The 16,213-nt window shown below is 45.4% G+C and overlaps 1 pseudogene; it reads right to left on the reverse strand.

Moving 5' to 3' along the window:
• Window positions 1-1,246: 1,246 nt before the first annotated feature.
• Window positions 1,247-2,181, reverse strand: LOC148165139 (olfactory receptor 1M1-like; annotated as a pseudogene).
• Window positions 2,182-16,213: the final 14,032 nt, after the last annotated feature.

Consider the following 16,213-nt stretch of genomic DNA (forward strand, 5'->3'; position numbering starts at 1 on the left):
GGGAAGAAATCAGAGAGTGAGAAAAACCATGAGAGACTCTTAACTCTAGGAAACAAACTGAGGGTTGCTGGAGGGGAGGTGGATGGGGGGATGGGGTAACTGGGTGACAGGCATTAAGGAGGGCATGTGATGTGATGAGCCCTGGGTGTTATACACAACTGATGCATTACTAAACTCTACATCTGAAATTAATGTTGTGCTATATGTTGGCTAATTGAATTTAAATAAAATACTAAAATAAAAATAAAGATAAAAAAGTACAAACTTGCAATGAGTAGTAAATAAGAGATCTAATGCTCAGTGTAATGAACATAGACGATATTGTACTACTATCATCAGACTTGCTAAAAGACTAAAATTTAATTATCCCAACCTCTAAAAAGAAAGAGCAATTATGTAATGTGATGGAAGTGCTAAATATTGCTATAATGGCAATCATATTATAATATATTCATATATTAAATTAACATGTACAACTTAAATTTACACAATGTTACATGTCAAATATATTCAACAAAAAATAAAGCACTTAAATAAAGAATAAAATTTTGTTTCTACCTTTAAAAAAAAAGAAAACAAACACCCTGAGTTCTGACATTGGGAAAAATTAGTTTATTTCAAAAACAACTGGGTCTGAGGCGCTTGAGTGGCTCAGTTGGTTGAGCACCTGACTCTTGATTTCGGCTCAGGTCATGAACTCAGGGCTATGAGATTGAGCCTCTGCTCTGTGCTCAGCAGGGAGTCTGCTTGAGATTCTATCTCCCTCTGCTCCTCCCCCTGCTCATGCTCTCTCTCCCTCTCTCAAATAAATAAATAAATGCTAAGTGAAATAAGTCAAGCAGAGAAAGTCAATTATCATATGGTTTCACTTATTTGTGGAACATAAAGAATAGCATGGAGGACATTAGGAGAAGGAAGGGAAAAATGAAGGGGGGGAAATCGGAGGGAGAGATGAACCATGAGACACTATGGACTCTGAGAAACAAACTGAGGGTTTTAGAGGGGAGGGGGTGGGGGGATGGGTTAGCCCAGTGATGGGTATTAAGGAGGGCACGTACTGCATGGAGCACTGGGTGTTATACGAAAACAATGGATCGTGGATCACCACATCAAAAACATACAATAACGTATTGTATGGTGACTAACATAACATAATAAAATAAAAAATTTTTTAAATAAATAAATAAATAAATAAATAAATAAAATCTTTTAAAAAAGAAAAGGCAACTGGATCTAAAAAGAGTCTTCAAAAAGGCTTAGACAAATGGTTTCCTTTGAGAAGTTTCTTGAGGGCTTCCTTCAGATCTCGGTTCCGAAGGCTGTAGATGAAGAGGTTCAGCATAGGGGTGACCATGGTGTACGTCACTGTGGCTGCCAAGTCCCTCTGGGTGGCATGTGTGGATGCAGTGTTGAAGTAGACCCCGATAATAGTCCCATGGAAGAGTGAGATGACACAAAAGTGAGAACTACAGGTGGAGAATGCTTTCCGCTTCCCCTAGGCTGAGGGCACCTTCCACAGCCACAGCAATAGGTGTATAAGAGGCCATGATGCACACAAAAGAGATCAGAACCACTGAGCCCCCAAGGACCACCACCAGCATCTCATTGAGTTGGGTTTTGGAGCAGGAGAGCTTGATCAAGGCATTGAGGTCACAAAAAAATTGTGGGATCCTATTGGTGCAAAAGGACAAGTGCGTCATCAGGATAGTATGGACCATGGAGATGAGGTTTGCTGAGATCCAGGGTACTACCACCAGCAAGGCACACGGAAGGACGTTCATGATTGTCATGTAGTGCAACGGGCAACAGATGGCCAGGTAGCGGTCATAAGCCATGGCCAAGAGAAGGATGCTGTCAGCTGCCCCAAAGGCAATGAAGAAATACATCTGAATCAGGCAAGCCTCAGAGGAGATGGTGCTGTGGTCACATAGGTGGTTCACCAGCATCTTGGGGTTGGTGGTGGAGGTAAAGCAGATGTCAAGAAGAGACAAGTGGCTGAGGAAGAAGTACATGGGGCTGTGGAGGTGAGGGTCCAAGAGGATGACCGAGATGGCAAGCAGATTCCCCCAGGCACTCAAACAGATTCAGGCTGGAGGAGAGACCAAGGAGCACCTGCTATTTGAGGCACTGCTCAGAGAGGCCGAGGAGGATGAATTCAAAGACTCAGGTCTGATTGTCCATGTCCAGGCAGTACTAAAAGCCAAAATAAGGGCATCTACTTGAGTGGACTCCTGGGGACGAAATGGATCATTGCATTATTGTCCTTCCCACCCACCCCTCATGGTGCATCCCACCCATCAGGTTCCTCATCTGTTTCATGGAACTGATCATTCTAACCTCTTAGGATTGTTACAAGGATTAAGTGAGAAAAACATGTATAAGGGCCTTAAATCCATACCTGACATGTAATATAGACAATTATTTTTATCAGTGTGAACTTCTTGTGATGCCATCAAAATACAGAGTGATATATGTTAATTACCTTGATTGTGGTGATTATTTCAGAGTGTATGCATATATCAAAGCATCAAGTTGTACACCTTAATTATATACATTTTTGTCTGCCAATTATACCTCAGGAATGATGGGGGGAGAGAAATAAAACCAAATAAACAACCTAAATAAATAGGCTTAATATTTTCAGGATTTGTTTTAAGAAATAAAAATAAATAATAGTGATTAAGGGCATCCACTCTGAAGCCAGACAGCCTGGGGTTAAATCCCAGCTCTACCACTTACTAGCTGTGTGAGTTAGGCTTACTTAACTTCTCTGTGCCTTCGTGTTCTCATCTGTAAAGATTGCTAATAATAATAACTGCTCCACAGAGCAGTTGAGAAGATGTGGTAGGTTAATATGTCAAATGCTGAACCTTATGAATTTTTCTGAGAGTTAAGGTCCCTTAGTGGTTGAGAGCAAGGGCTCTGGGTTCCAACAGACCCTGTTTGAATACCACCCCTGACACTCATCTGCTGTGGGAGCCAATGACAGACGTTCCCAAAGCCTCAGGTTCTTGGGAGGATTGAATGAGACAATTAGTGTGGTGCTCTGTAGAGGCTTCTTGTAAAGGCGTCACTCTAAGTTGTGACAACGACATGTATCCTTTATATGGGTCTCCCTGTCAGGTTGTATAAACACGGCACAGATTAATGATATCTCACCCCAGCTGCAACAAGACCCCCTGGGAAGGGATTGAAATTGCCTCCCCATTGAGGACCGCTGATCTAGGTTGAACCCCCTGCTCTCTCCTCCCACAGCACCTGCTCAAATCGACTAATTTTGAGTGGGACAATGATGGTTTTTTGATGGTAATCCACATTTGAGCTAATCACTTGACACATACCACTCCACTGAACCCTCAGCAAGTGCATGGGGCAGGCAGCTGAGACTCCACACCTCACTCCTGCGTGGAGCTAGAATTCAGCCTAAGCGCTGGCTCCGGCACCCACTCCCTTAACCAGCTCATGATGTTCTGTCCACCCACGAGGCTGTGACACCAGGCTCTCTAAGCTGTGGCAGGGAACACTGAGCAGGCAGCCCCCCAAAGTCTGAGAAGAAGTTCCGGGGAGGGATCTTCCCTGAGACCACTCCCTTGCAGCTTGCCTTCCTGACAAATTAGTTGACCGGGGACTACTGTACCGCTGGCAGATCCCAGACCTCTCAGCCCCTGGGTGTTGTGTTTCCAGGGGGTAAGGGCTGCTGCTGCATGGCTGTGGAGGAGGAGCATGTCTTGTCCAGGAGCATGAAGCAGAACCACCACCACAGTTTATACCAGACTCTCTGACCCCGGAGACGTAATCCCCAGAGAACCTTGTTGGAGGGAATACAATTAACTCATCTTCCCTAGCGTGCCTCTGAATCTAGCACCCTTGCAGGAAAGAAGTTTGTCATGAGGACATTGACTTTCTTCAAACCCATCTCTCTTGGTTGACAGAGGGATAGCATGGTACTCAGTGTTTTCCATGATGAAGTTTTTATTACCAATAAATTATAATTTACATGTATCAAGTATTTGCTATGCAGATAGAGCTGTGCTAAGCATGCAGTGTCCTATAATTCTCACCATCATGAGTGCCTGTAAGACTACCTAATCTGCACATATATATCTTCATGCATAGTTTTTAGTTTTTCACTAAAAGACATCAGAATATCAGCAGTTCTTAAAGTCACTTAATGTTTTTGTGCAATGGCAAATGTGGTGTTTTCTTTTTTTTAATTTTTTATTTAAATTCAATTAGCCAACATATAGTACATCATTATTTTCAGATGTAGTGTTCAATAATTTATCAGTTGTGTGCAACACCCAATGTTCATCACATCACGTGCCCTTCTTAATGCCCATCGGCCTGTCACCCCATCCTTCCACCCACCTCCCCTCCAGCAACGCTAGGTTTGTTTCCTGTAGTTAAAAGAGTCTCTCATGATTTTTCTCCCTAAATGTGATATTTTCTAAGTATTTCTTTGTCTATCAATTTCTCTTCATTTATAAAACAGCATCACTGGGCTAACCCATCTTTCTCTTAATGTCCCCCATGCTATTCCTTATGTCAGCCCAGGGACGGGTATCAGGGAGGGCACGTGCTGCACGGAGCTCTGGGTGTTAAACGAAAACAACGAATCGTGGATCACATCAAAAATCAATGATGTACTGTATGGTGACTCACATAACATAATAAAATAAAATTTAAAAATAAATAAATAAAACACACCTCTATGCTGATTTTGGATGCAGAAAACTTGGTACACACGTCTAAATTCTAAAGGTGTGTACAGATGCTTTAGTATCTGTGAAAACAATAATATCATGTATGAAAAATGATGTGTTTGTATTTTCCTTGCCAAATTTTAATACTTTTGTTTCTTAGTGTTTTATGGAGTACTTTTTGGGGGGGTGTCCCACTGCCTTTTCTAGGGCCCCCAAAATAATGTTGAAGAGAAATCCATAATTATGGAAACCCATATATTGTTCCTGAGCTAAAATGGAATGTTCTCAACACTACACTGTGAAATATGATAGTTATAGTAGGACTTTATGTAGATATCACTTTTAGGTTCAAACACTTCTGTTCTTTTACAAGTTTGCTGAGTTTCTTTTTGATCATGTTTACCTTATATGAATTATTATAAATTGCATTGATTAATTTAAAATGTTATGTAGAATGTTCCTCGACACAAATTAGAGGAAATATATGATAGACTCCTATGTCTCAGCTTTAATAATTATAAACACTTGGCCAATTGAATTTCTTATATACAGTCTTCCCACTTACTTGATTTATTATTTTTTTTAAAGATTTTATTTATTTATTTGACAGAGAGATAGAGAGAGAGCACAAGTAGGCAGAGCAGCAGGGCAGAGGGAGAGGGAGATGTAGGCTCCCCGCGGAGCAGGGAGCCCGACGTGGGGTTCGATCCCAGGACCCTGGGATCATGACCTGAGCTGAAGGCAGACGCCTAACCGACTGAGCCACCCGGGTACCCCTTTATTTATTATTTTAAAGAAAATCCCACACAGTACACAAATTTACCCATATATATTACCCATACTCATGTTTGTATGTATTGCTAACATACAGTGATATCTATCTATCTAACTATCTATCTATCCATCATCTGTCTATACCATGCCATTAGCACAACTCATAAATAAATAAAAATGACTTCGTGTTTCCTGATACACAATCCATACTCAAATATTGTGATTTCTTCAAAAGCTTTTTCAGATCAAAACCCAAACACGGTACACACATTAATTTAGTGATGTCTTTAAGGTTCTTTTATTTTCTAACAATACTACATTTGCCTTTATTTATGTCATTTTTTTAAAAACGAGATGATTTGTCTTGTAGAAAGTCCTACACAATGTTTTGCTCATTGTTCCATTCTGATGTCATTTTTCATGTTCCACAACAGCATTTAGAAGTAGAGGCAAGAAAGGGGAATGATGCTACCAGGAGGACTGGGGCTTTCAGGAAACCCCCTTTTCTGCAGAAAAGTTGGGGAATTGTTATGAGGTCACTTTTCCCAAGCGTGCAGACAGAGGAAAGGGAGCAGGCTCAGCAGACCTGTGGCTTCTCACAGATCCAATGATACCAGAACGCATGGCATATATCAGAGGACCAGGAGCCAGACTTCTCCATAAAGACACAGTCATAGAAGATTTGGTATCAGTCCAGTTTCTGTGAAAACACACACAAGCGTCAGCCAAGTCCCTTAGCCACAGTACTGGGGCAAGTCACACTGAGTCATGCCCCCCTGGATTTCTCACCGTTAAGATCCCAGAAAAGGATAAGGTTACCAGGGGAGGGTCTAGCCTTGGGAATATGTGAGAAATCCCTAAAAGTAAAATATCCTAGCCATATCTTATAGCAAGTGTTTCTACATGAAGGAACTATTGACATTGGGAGCCTTATCATTATTTGTTGTGGGGGACGTCTTGTGCATTGTAGGATATTGGGCAGCATCACTGGTCTCTACCCACTAGATGCCAGCAGCATCCACTCTCCATTGTGACAACCAAAAATATTGTAGACAGTGCCAGATAGCTGTAGGGAGAAATCACCACCTTCTGAGCACCACTGTTTTAAAATGATCATCTGGTGCAACTTCTTGCATTATAAATTAAATAAATGAGGCCAAAGTGGACAAATGACTTTAACATCCCTGGATCTCTGAGATTAAGTTTCAGGACATGATGCATTTGAATGTCTGGTATATAATAGGTGCTAAGTCTGTCAAAGGATCCCATACCCTCTTTCCTAAACATTCCTTGGAATGTTTACAACACTCATTCATTCATTCATTCCAAAACAGCTTATTGTGCATCTGCTGTGTACCAAACCCTGTACTGGGTACTGGAGACACATCAATGAGTTGGATGCCTGCAAAGGAAGATCATAATTAACGCAGCCACAAAACTCTACATAGTGTTAAGGGAGCTGGATTAATTCATTCTGGGCGAAGGATGGATTCCTCTGTGAAGCTTGACACACATATTGTAGCTCACCAAGCCAATAAAATGTGTTCTAGACAGATGACACAGCGGGAGAAAAAACAGAAAGATCAGATGCAAGACAGTGTTCAAAAAGACGAGTCATTTGTCACATAGCTGTGGCAAGGAGGTGGAGAGCCCTTGGGAGTGTAGGACATGAGAATGTAAAGATGAATGGAACCCACTTGTGTGGGCATTGAAATGTGCCATCTAAAGATTCTGGGTTATCCATTTGACATTGAGGAATTAGATGTTTCCTAAAACTATATCAAAGGCATGTTTTAGGAAGATGGCCCCTTGAACTTGACAAGAGCATGGGTTCATCGGGGTAAGACTAAGTATAGGATATATAGCAATCATCCTGACCTGAGCTGAGGCAGAAGAGGTGGAAATTAAAGGAAAGCAGATGTACTCGAGATGGTCCAGGAGTCTAAGCGTGAAGTTCTGGAAAAGTGTTGTGGACATGAAAAAAAGTTCAAGAACAGACGATGACCAGAATGTGAGGTCATTGAATCATATGCAGAGGGGTTAGGACTGGATCCCCTAAGCAGTGATTCCTCGAGTGTGTTCTGTAGGACACTAGAGGCTCCAGATATATCCAGATGAGATGTGCATCTCAATAAGCTTGGCACATCACACACTGTCTAATCCCTCCTTGAAGTGTATAATTCTCTTCAATGTACTAAAGATACCGAGACTTCCTACAATAAAGAACTTCCTATTTAATGTTGCTTAATTATAATCTATACACTCACTCACGCACACGCACACACACACACATACACACACCTCTCTGCAGCTAACAAAATAACATTAAGCATGACAATAAGAAATGTGACAGTCAGTTTGGTTTTGGCCAAAACCAGACACTTGAGGCAATTTGGGAATCTGTGGGAAGATGTCTTCAAGATCCAATGGGACAGACAAGCTCAAGTGTTCTGAGTCCCAACAGGGACAGTCACACAAAGGTAGGCGCTGAGCCATCTTGCCACTTGTGAATGCCCTTTGGGTACTGTTTCCTGAGGCCAATCCAGTAGCCAGTATTTTTCTTTGGACTCAGGAATTTCTGCATGAGAAGAAGGCAGATTAAGTCAAGAAAGACTACAGCCAGAGGTGAGAATGGCGGTGGAAGCAGTCCCTGAAAGGGGCTAAGATCTAGCGGACCCCTTGGGCAGGGATGTTGTCCAAAGCAGCATTCTTGGCTGAAATAGGCTGAAAGCTCTGTGTAGATCTCCGTTTCCACCATTATTATGACCTATGTGGTCAGCAAATAATGAACACTTATGGCCCTCAGGCTTTTCATTTATAAAATTGGGATAACAATGGCAGGTGCCTTCTAGGATTTTCTGAAGTTTCTTTTTTTTTTATGTTCTGTTAGCCAACATTTAGTACATCATCAGTTATTTTTTTAATTTTTTATTGTTATGTTAATCACCATACATTACATCATTAGTTTTTAATGTAGTGTTCCATGATTCATTGTTTGTGCATAATATCCAGTGCTCCACGCAGAACATGCCCTCTTTAATACCCAACACCAGGCTAACCCATCCCCCCACCCCCCTCCCCTCTGGAACCCTCAATTTGTTTTTCAAAGTCCATCATCTCTCATGGTTCATCTACATCATGAGTTTTTAATGTAGTGTTCAACAATTCATTAATTGCATATAACACCCAGTGCTCATCACCACACGTGCCCTCCTTAATACCCATCACCCAGCTACCCCCTTCCTTCTGTAACCCTCAGTTTGTTTCCCAGAGTCCAGAGTCTCAAGAGCCCAGTGTGGGTCCTAGCTGAGCACTGGTTAAGAGGTAGTTAGGATTATTCAAGGGCATGGTTTACAGGGTGAGAAATGTGGATACTGTCCCCTTAGAAAGTGTTCTGGTAATTACTTGGGTTCCACTGACAAATATTGAGTCCACTGAACCATACTGAGTGTGTCTAATCTGGTTCCCAGCACTATCGATGCAGAGTCAGAACCACCCCTAGCCTGGGAGTTCTTCATGTTAGAGGAGATGAACCAGGAATCTGGCAGCACAGTCCAGTGTTGAGGAAGAGGGGATGGGAAGGATGTTGAAGGACAAAATTGGATTTGATGAAAGAGTAGGAGTTGTCGATGTAGATAGAAAGAAGCATTCCAGACAGAAGGGCCGGCGTGAAGAATCACTCAGAAGCAGGACTGAAACCTGACCAATACTGCATGCTAAGGCAGTGGAAGGGTATTATGAAGGGCAGAATGAAGGATTTGCACTAGATTCTACAGGGGACAAGGACATGAGCTTGCAATGACTTGAAGGGTCCCCAGAGCACCCCTCCCCACCTTCCCACCTGCTCTGCTTGGCTGTTAATGATGACCAAGTGAGCACCCTTCTCAGCACAGTGATCCTTGGCTTCGAACCAGTCCTGTTGCAATGTGGAAAATAGATAGCAGGAGCCCTGGAATACCATCCAGTTTTCCAGGCAGGGCTCACAGGAGGATTCTGGAGAAGAGGAAAGGGGTCAGCTCTATTGGAGCTAGGGGCTGCACTGGCCACTGAACAAAGCCTCCAGTGAAATGATTCAAACCCTTGCATATTTGCCACTTGGCAAAAGTGAGCACAGTAGCTTCCCACTTGTTCATTCAAGAGCTGGGCATTATCAGATGGCAGAGTAATGCCATGCAGGGGGCCTCAAACTTTATATGAACATCAACCCTCATGGAGGGTCGATTAAAACAACCCTACACACACTCATATGCTGCAAGAACCACTAGCATCAACAGTGCCCCAGGGAACAACCCTCCTCTCCAAACTCCCACTTCCCACCACCCAACCTGCCCCATCTCCTTACCGTTAACTGCCCGCAGAGCCTCCATTTGCCAGAACACCTCTCCCCGTGTGATGTCCCGCTTGTGCCCAGCATCTGCCAGACCCTGCACAACTAAGGGGCCTGAAGAGAAAGGCAGATCAAGACCTGGTGGTGTGCAGGGTAGGGAAGAAGCCTTCCGTTCCATTCAGCACTCACATTTGATGTCCAGTTGCTTGAGTTCTTCCTGCATCTGGTTGAAGAACTGCAGTACTAGAAGAAACACATGCTGATATGCTCTAGACCTTTCAACACACAGTTCTTTTCCCATTCCCCAAATAGCAGGCTGAGACAAGGAGGGCAGTTTTGTTCTAGAATCATTAAGCCCAGCAACACTATCCAGCCACCCCCTACCGACCCATCTCTGCCCCAGCCCTGTGGTTTGGGGGCCTGGGTCCATGTGATCACCCATTCCCACTGACTCAACACCTTACCCTCAGCCAGGACCACCCCGAGGATGAGGACTAGCAGAAGCAACATCAGGGTCATTGCCAGGCAGAAAAACTTCCAGGGTCCATCCTGGGGCAGCTTTTGGTCCCACTGTACTACAGGGAATGCAGCAAGCATGAGGCAGGGCACACGGTCTCTGAAAGTGCTAGAATCATGCTAGGAATGTGGAGGGGTGAGCCTGAACCAGGCCCTGGAGTGAGAGGCAGTGAGTGCTTCCTGGTATTGAGGAGGGCATCTGCTCCTGACTTCAGCCTCTTGACTCACCTGGTTCCCCTGGCATGGGTGGAGATTTTCCATCCATGGACGTGATGTCCTGTAGCTTGATGTTCTCTGTGGCTGCTTTCACCTGTGGCTGCACTTGTTCCGTCTAGCTACCCACAGCCCTTCTGGTTATTACTGAAGACACACCCACCCTATACTAGGAAATGCCACCCTCCCCATGTAAACCATCAGATGTTTCCTTCCGGCTCAATAAGGCCCCCAAGATCTCTAGATGGCTTATCATCAATTCATGTCACAGGGTGATGGCATTAGCGCCTTGGAAAACGTACTCTGTTCCAAGTATTCCCTACAACTTGTTTCTCTCTCAGTTTGGGGGACAGTAGCAGCCCTAGAAATCTTCCTCAAAGTTTCCAATGCATTTACACCTTTAGGCTTCTGGTTACAGTCATTTCAAAAGATCTTGCATTTTCTTAGAGATAAAGTTGTAATAATTTCAACATTGGAGTTATGTTTATACTCTCTCAGGGCATGTATCCACTCCTCCACCGCACGCTGATTTATAACTTTATGTTTTAAACGGAGAATATGGTGCAGTAAGGAGGACAAGCAAGCTAATGTAATCGAGAGGCTTCTATTTAGCAAACCTGTTGTTAGGAAATGTTCATACATCACGTCATTTCATGGGTCTTTTTCTCTCTGAATGCCGTTACAATTTTTCTCTTTTTCTTTGGTTTTCTTCAGGTTGACTAGGGTGTGTGTGTGTGTGTGTGTGTGTGTGTGTGTGTGTGTGTGTACCTCCATATGCTGTTTGGAATTTACCCAGCTAGGGATTTGCTGAGTTCCTTCAATCTGTGGTGTTTTTTGTTGTTGTTGTTTTGTTTTGTTTGTTTTTTTAAAAATTTTATTTATTTATTTGACAGAGAGAGACACAGCGAGAGAGGAAACACAAGCAGGGGGAGTGGGAGAGGGAGAAGCAGGCTTCCCATGGAACAGGGAGCCCGATGCGGGGCTTGACTCCAGGACCCCGGGATCATGACCTGAGCCGAAGGCAGATGCTTAACGACTGAGCCACCCAGGCGCCCCCAATCTGTGTTTTATCTTTCATGATTTTTAAAAGTTCTCAGAATTCTGAGCCCCAGATCTCCTACTCATTTATTGTGATGACCTGCCATATGCCACCAAACTTATCAACCTCAGTTTCCCTATTTGTAAAATGGAAATAAGTACCCCTGCCTATCAGGAGTATTCTCTGCATTGAGACTATGGTATCTGGTGATTCACAAGCCTCCCATATATATGGTTATGGGTCTTTTAAAAGGCATAGTAATACTCTTAGACTTGGCCAAGCAGGGTGCCTACCTGGGTCCTGAACATCTGTGGGACCTCAGTTTCAAGTGCCTTCCTCCAGGGGAGTCCTCCTCTGCTATCTGGGGTCCAACAGGACTGTCAGTGCTTCTAGGAAGAAGGCCCCCAGGACCACCGTGAGTTTGAGTGGACCTCGTCATAGGAAAGAATTGTCTCAAAATTTTCACTCCCTCTGGTGCCTGTCACCTGCCAGGGACAGCCCTGGTCCCCATTTCTTTCTCTTGGGGCACTCTTAAACCTCAAAACTCAAACACCCCACCAAAACACTGCATATATGACCTTTAATGCCAGGCTTGAGAGTTAGACTCTGCACAGTAGAAGTGGCTTGCCACTGAACTCCACACCAAGCCATCTATTGAGTGTCTACCGTGTGCCCAGCAACTGTTACAGGCACTGGGACAGAGAGATACATCCTATCCTGTCTCAGATCCAGGGTGGAGGAGCCACTCCGCAATGTGAGGGAGACATCTGCTGGTCACCATGGGAAATGTGAAGGAAGGGACATTCTCCCTGGGACTGAAAGAATGAGTAAGCCTCCTCTGGGCTGATAGCAGGGGAAAAGGAATTCCTGTCACAGAAACAGAGATCAGTAAAAATAGAGAGTGGGAAAGTGCATGGTTGGATCATGTCCACATGCTGGGAGAGCTTGGGGGAGATAAGCCTGAAAAGGCTCCTACTCACAGTCAATGAGTAGGAGATCTGGGACTCAGAATTCTCAGAAATTTTAAGCCCACGGGCCTGAAGACTGGACAATGGAGTATGGAGTGGATTTGACAAGGGACAGGGACATGCCCATGCACTGTCTTGAGAAGGACGCTGCGGCCCCTCCTGTCCTCACCTGCTATGTTTGGCTGCTGATAGTGATGAGGTGAGCACCCTCCTGTGCAAGGGAGCCTTGGCCTGATTCAAGAAAAGTTGTCTGAGGAGAAATAGTAACAGAAACCCCCAAACACCTGCCAGGCATTGGGCTGGGCTCACAGGTGGATTCTGGGGGGGAAAGGCAGGTTCCCCTAGGGCTGAATATGAACAAGTCTCCTTCAATTCTAACACCGCTCCCACTTTGCATCTCTAGGCTGAAATGAGATGGAGCATGTTCAATTTCTTGAGGGTACCAGACTCTCTCATCCCCGGGTCCCACTGCATCCCTCATGCCCCACTCCCATCTGCTTCAATCAGCCGGTCTCAGGTCACATGCCACCTCCTCCGGGAAGCCTATCCTGCATCCCTGCACCCCAGACTTGGCCAGGGGCCTCTCTGACTCCTAGCTTGCCTGAAGTCCCCCCATCACGTGGTGCGGTCATCACCTGGTTATGGGTCTGTGTCTCCCACTAGACTTCGACAGACCTCCTGAGGGCAGAGATGGCATCTCAGTGGGAGCATGCTGTGTTCCCAGCACCCAGAATGGTAAAAATTAAATGGAACAATAAATACTCAATAAAATGCTTTAAAGAAAACAGTGAAGGAAGGATATGCACAGTGCTGTGAGACCCTACAGTGCAAGCGAGAAAGGAGGTAGGTGGCATCTGAGTTGAACTCTGAAGGATGAACAGTCCCCAGCACATGGCGTCAGGGAGGGAACAGCAGGCAGAGGAACCAGCATGAGCAAAGGCATGGAGAAGTGCCCAAAATGGGGTCGGGGGAGGCTGGGAAGTCAGATGGGGTCACAATGTGAAGGGACTTGGAGGCACTTTGGATCCAGCCCTCTGGGGCCCGAGGGAGAGTGGGCTGGAACGAGGTGCCAGCCTGGACTGAGGGTCTTGACAACACTCTCCTCTAAGCTCTAGCCCACTGGTGCACCAGAAGACCCAGAATGTGGGGGCAATCTGTTGGGATTTCCTGGCACAACTCAAGTCCGGAAAGGACATCACAGAAACAGATGCTGAACCAAGAAATGAATTCAGGAATAAGGAGAAAGAGGGTCAATAGTAAGCCAGGAGAGGGAGTGGAGCCCAAGGTCTCAGTTCAGCTGCATGTTGCAGCCCTGCCTGGAGGGGGCGCTATGACCCTGGACAAGTGGCTTGGCCTCTCTGGGCCTCACTTTGTCTTTTATGAAATGGGGCTGAACGATAAGAAGAGACACAATGTGTGTAAAGAGCCTGGCACACAGTAGGTGCTTGGACGAGGAAAACTCTCCCCCCACCCACAACGCCCATTTCAATCTTTTTCTTGAACTATGGGCACCATGCTTTCATTTGAATCACAGGTGTTTTTGTGTACCTACTGTGTGGCAAGCAGTGTGTGGCCACTGGAGATAAAATGAGCAATAACCAAAGTCTCTTTGAACCACAGCCTTGTAGCTTTACTCAGCAGTTCTGCCAGGCAGGACCCATGCCTTTCTGGGTCTCTGCACTGGGTCTGACCCAGGGGTGACCAAGAAATATTGTCCAAGTCATTTCCTACCCCAGACATTCATCAGCCCCCAATGGGTGCCGGCATCTGTACTCACAGCTGCAGACGGAGAGATGGGCCAGACCCAATCCATCCCCAAGAGTAATGTCCTGCACCTGCTTCCCTCCATGGCACCTCGCCCAGGGCATGTGAAGCAGTTTCCCCTGTGTCTTCCATCTGATCCCAGGCACATGAACATGGCAGGACTCATTAAGTGTCAGTGGATTTCATTTTCGGATCTTTTTACCTCCATGGGTTTCAGGGAAGTCAATGGAGCTGTAGCATCCTGGGAGTCTGCTGCACCTTCATGACATTTATCTCCCAGGATCTGAATGACTCCATCACTCACCTGTCTCTCCCCCTTGCCCGGTCTCTCTTAGAGGTGACACTTGGGTCCAGTCACTTTCCATCTTAGCACAAACTAGGAACACCGTGAATGTGTTCCCACTATGGATTGGACCATTAAGTCAATTGAAAAACTCTTCAAACCCTTGGTCCTTGTCTTGCTTAAAACTGCCCCCCTCATTTTGCCAGGCAGCTGTGTGATGGTACATAGAGGGAGGGAGCCTCATGCTTGATCTGCTCTTTGATAACTGGGTAAAGTTGGAACAGGACACACTAGCTGGTTGGTTTGACAAGAATGACCAGCCTTGATACCCAAAGCCTGTGCACCAGATAACTCTTATCTCCAGCTCAGATGAAGTCCAGCCCCAGCTAGCATGTATCCAACAGCTGTGTATGCAACACCTGAGCCCTTCTCTGGGGAGCCCACAGTGACCAGGACTGACATGCCTGCTCCTGTGGACATGACAGTAGAGGGGAGAAGGCGGATGATGAACAATTGAATTTAGACAAGAGGGTGATGAGTTTGAGGAAAGGAAAGCCATTGGCTACAAGAGGCCAACAACCTAATCCACAGACAGTAGGGAGGCTGGGGGTAGGCTGGGGTCTGGGTTCATGGATAAAGTGACATTTCAGCTAAGACACTCTGCTCCAGGGGCAGAGTGAGAGGAAAGGGTACACCAGGCAGAAGAAACAGTGTGTGCAAATGACCTGTGGTGGGAAGATAAATGTTCATTCAAGGAGCAGGAAAAGGCCAGCATGACAGGATCTTGGGCAGCAAGGAGGGGTGAGTGGCTCAAAATGGCCTAAAATGGCAGGTGGGGGTCAGATTACAGAGTACAATACCCCATACTCCCAACAGGCATTAGATGACATACATTTTACATGAGGGATACTGGCTGTGATGTCAGTGAATTTCAGATAAATTAAGGAATAGCGATTCACATTTCGGTGAAATTTTGCATCACATAGGCTTTCCATAGGGTTGTAATGAAAGTCTTGTTTCTTTTCTCAGCCAGTTTTATTGAACACCTGTTAGGTGCCCAGCTGTGGGAACACAATACTAAGCAAGTTCAGATTGGTCCTACCCTCTCAGAGCTGCCAGTCTAGTGGGGATGGAGGGGAGGTGTTGACCAGGTAATATCTATAATGCAGTGCAGTGAGCATTACTGTGGGAGTAGAAGCCTCAGCGGCCCTCAGAGTGCTGGAGATCTTACTCTTACGCTGCAGCGTGGAGTGCTCATGGTGGCCACACTCGGCACCTGGTGCTCTGCAAGCTTTGGGTTCTGCTGCCCAGGACCCCAGTGTGCATGTTGTAGCATTTGGCTGTTTGGAGCTCTGGGAATCTTGTGGCTTGGGGGAAGAGAATGTCACCTCCAATTCCCACTTATGTCTCTTGGCGCTAATCAAATGCCCAAGTTTGGGCTTGAGCCTAAGTTGGAAAACTATCTGGGGACCAATCTCGAGAGTGGGGTGACTCTGTGGCTCAGACTCCACCTTAGCCCTGAGCTGTGCATCAGCGCTCATCTGCCTGCAACTCTGTGACTAATCCTCAGGGACTCTTTAATTTCCACAAATGAAGTGGAGGTGGGGAATTGTAAACCAACTTTTT

This window comes from Eumetopias jubatus, unplaced genomic scaffold (genome assembly GCF_037043125.1).
Source record: "Eumetopias jubatus isolate StellerSeaLion01/CBP00866 unplaced genomic scaffold, mEumJub1_p1.0 scaffold_1, whole genome shotgun sequence".
In the NCBI taxonomy this organism is placed as follows: Eukaryota; Metazoa; Chordata; class Mammalia; order Carnivora; family Otariidae; genus Eumetopias; species Eumetopias jubatus.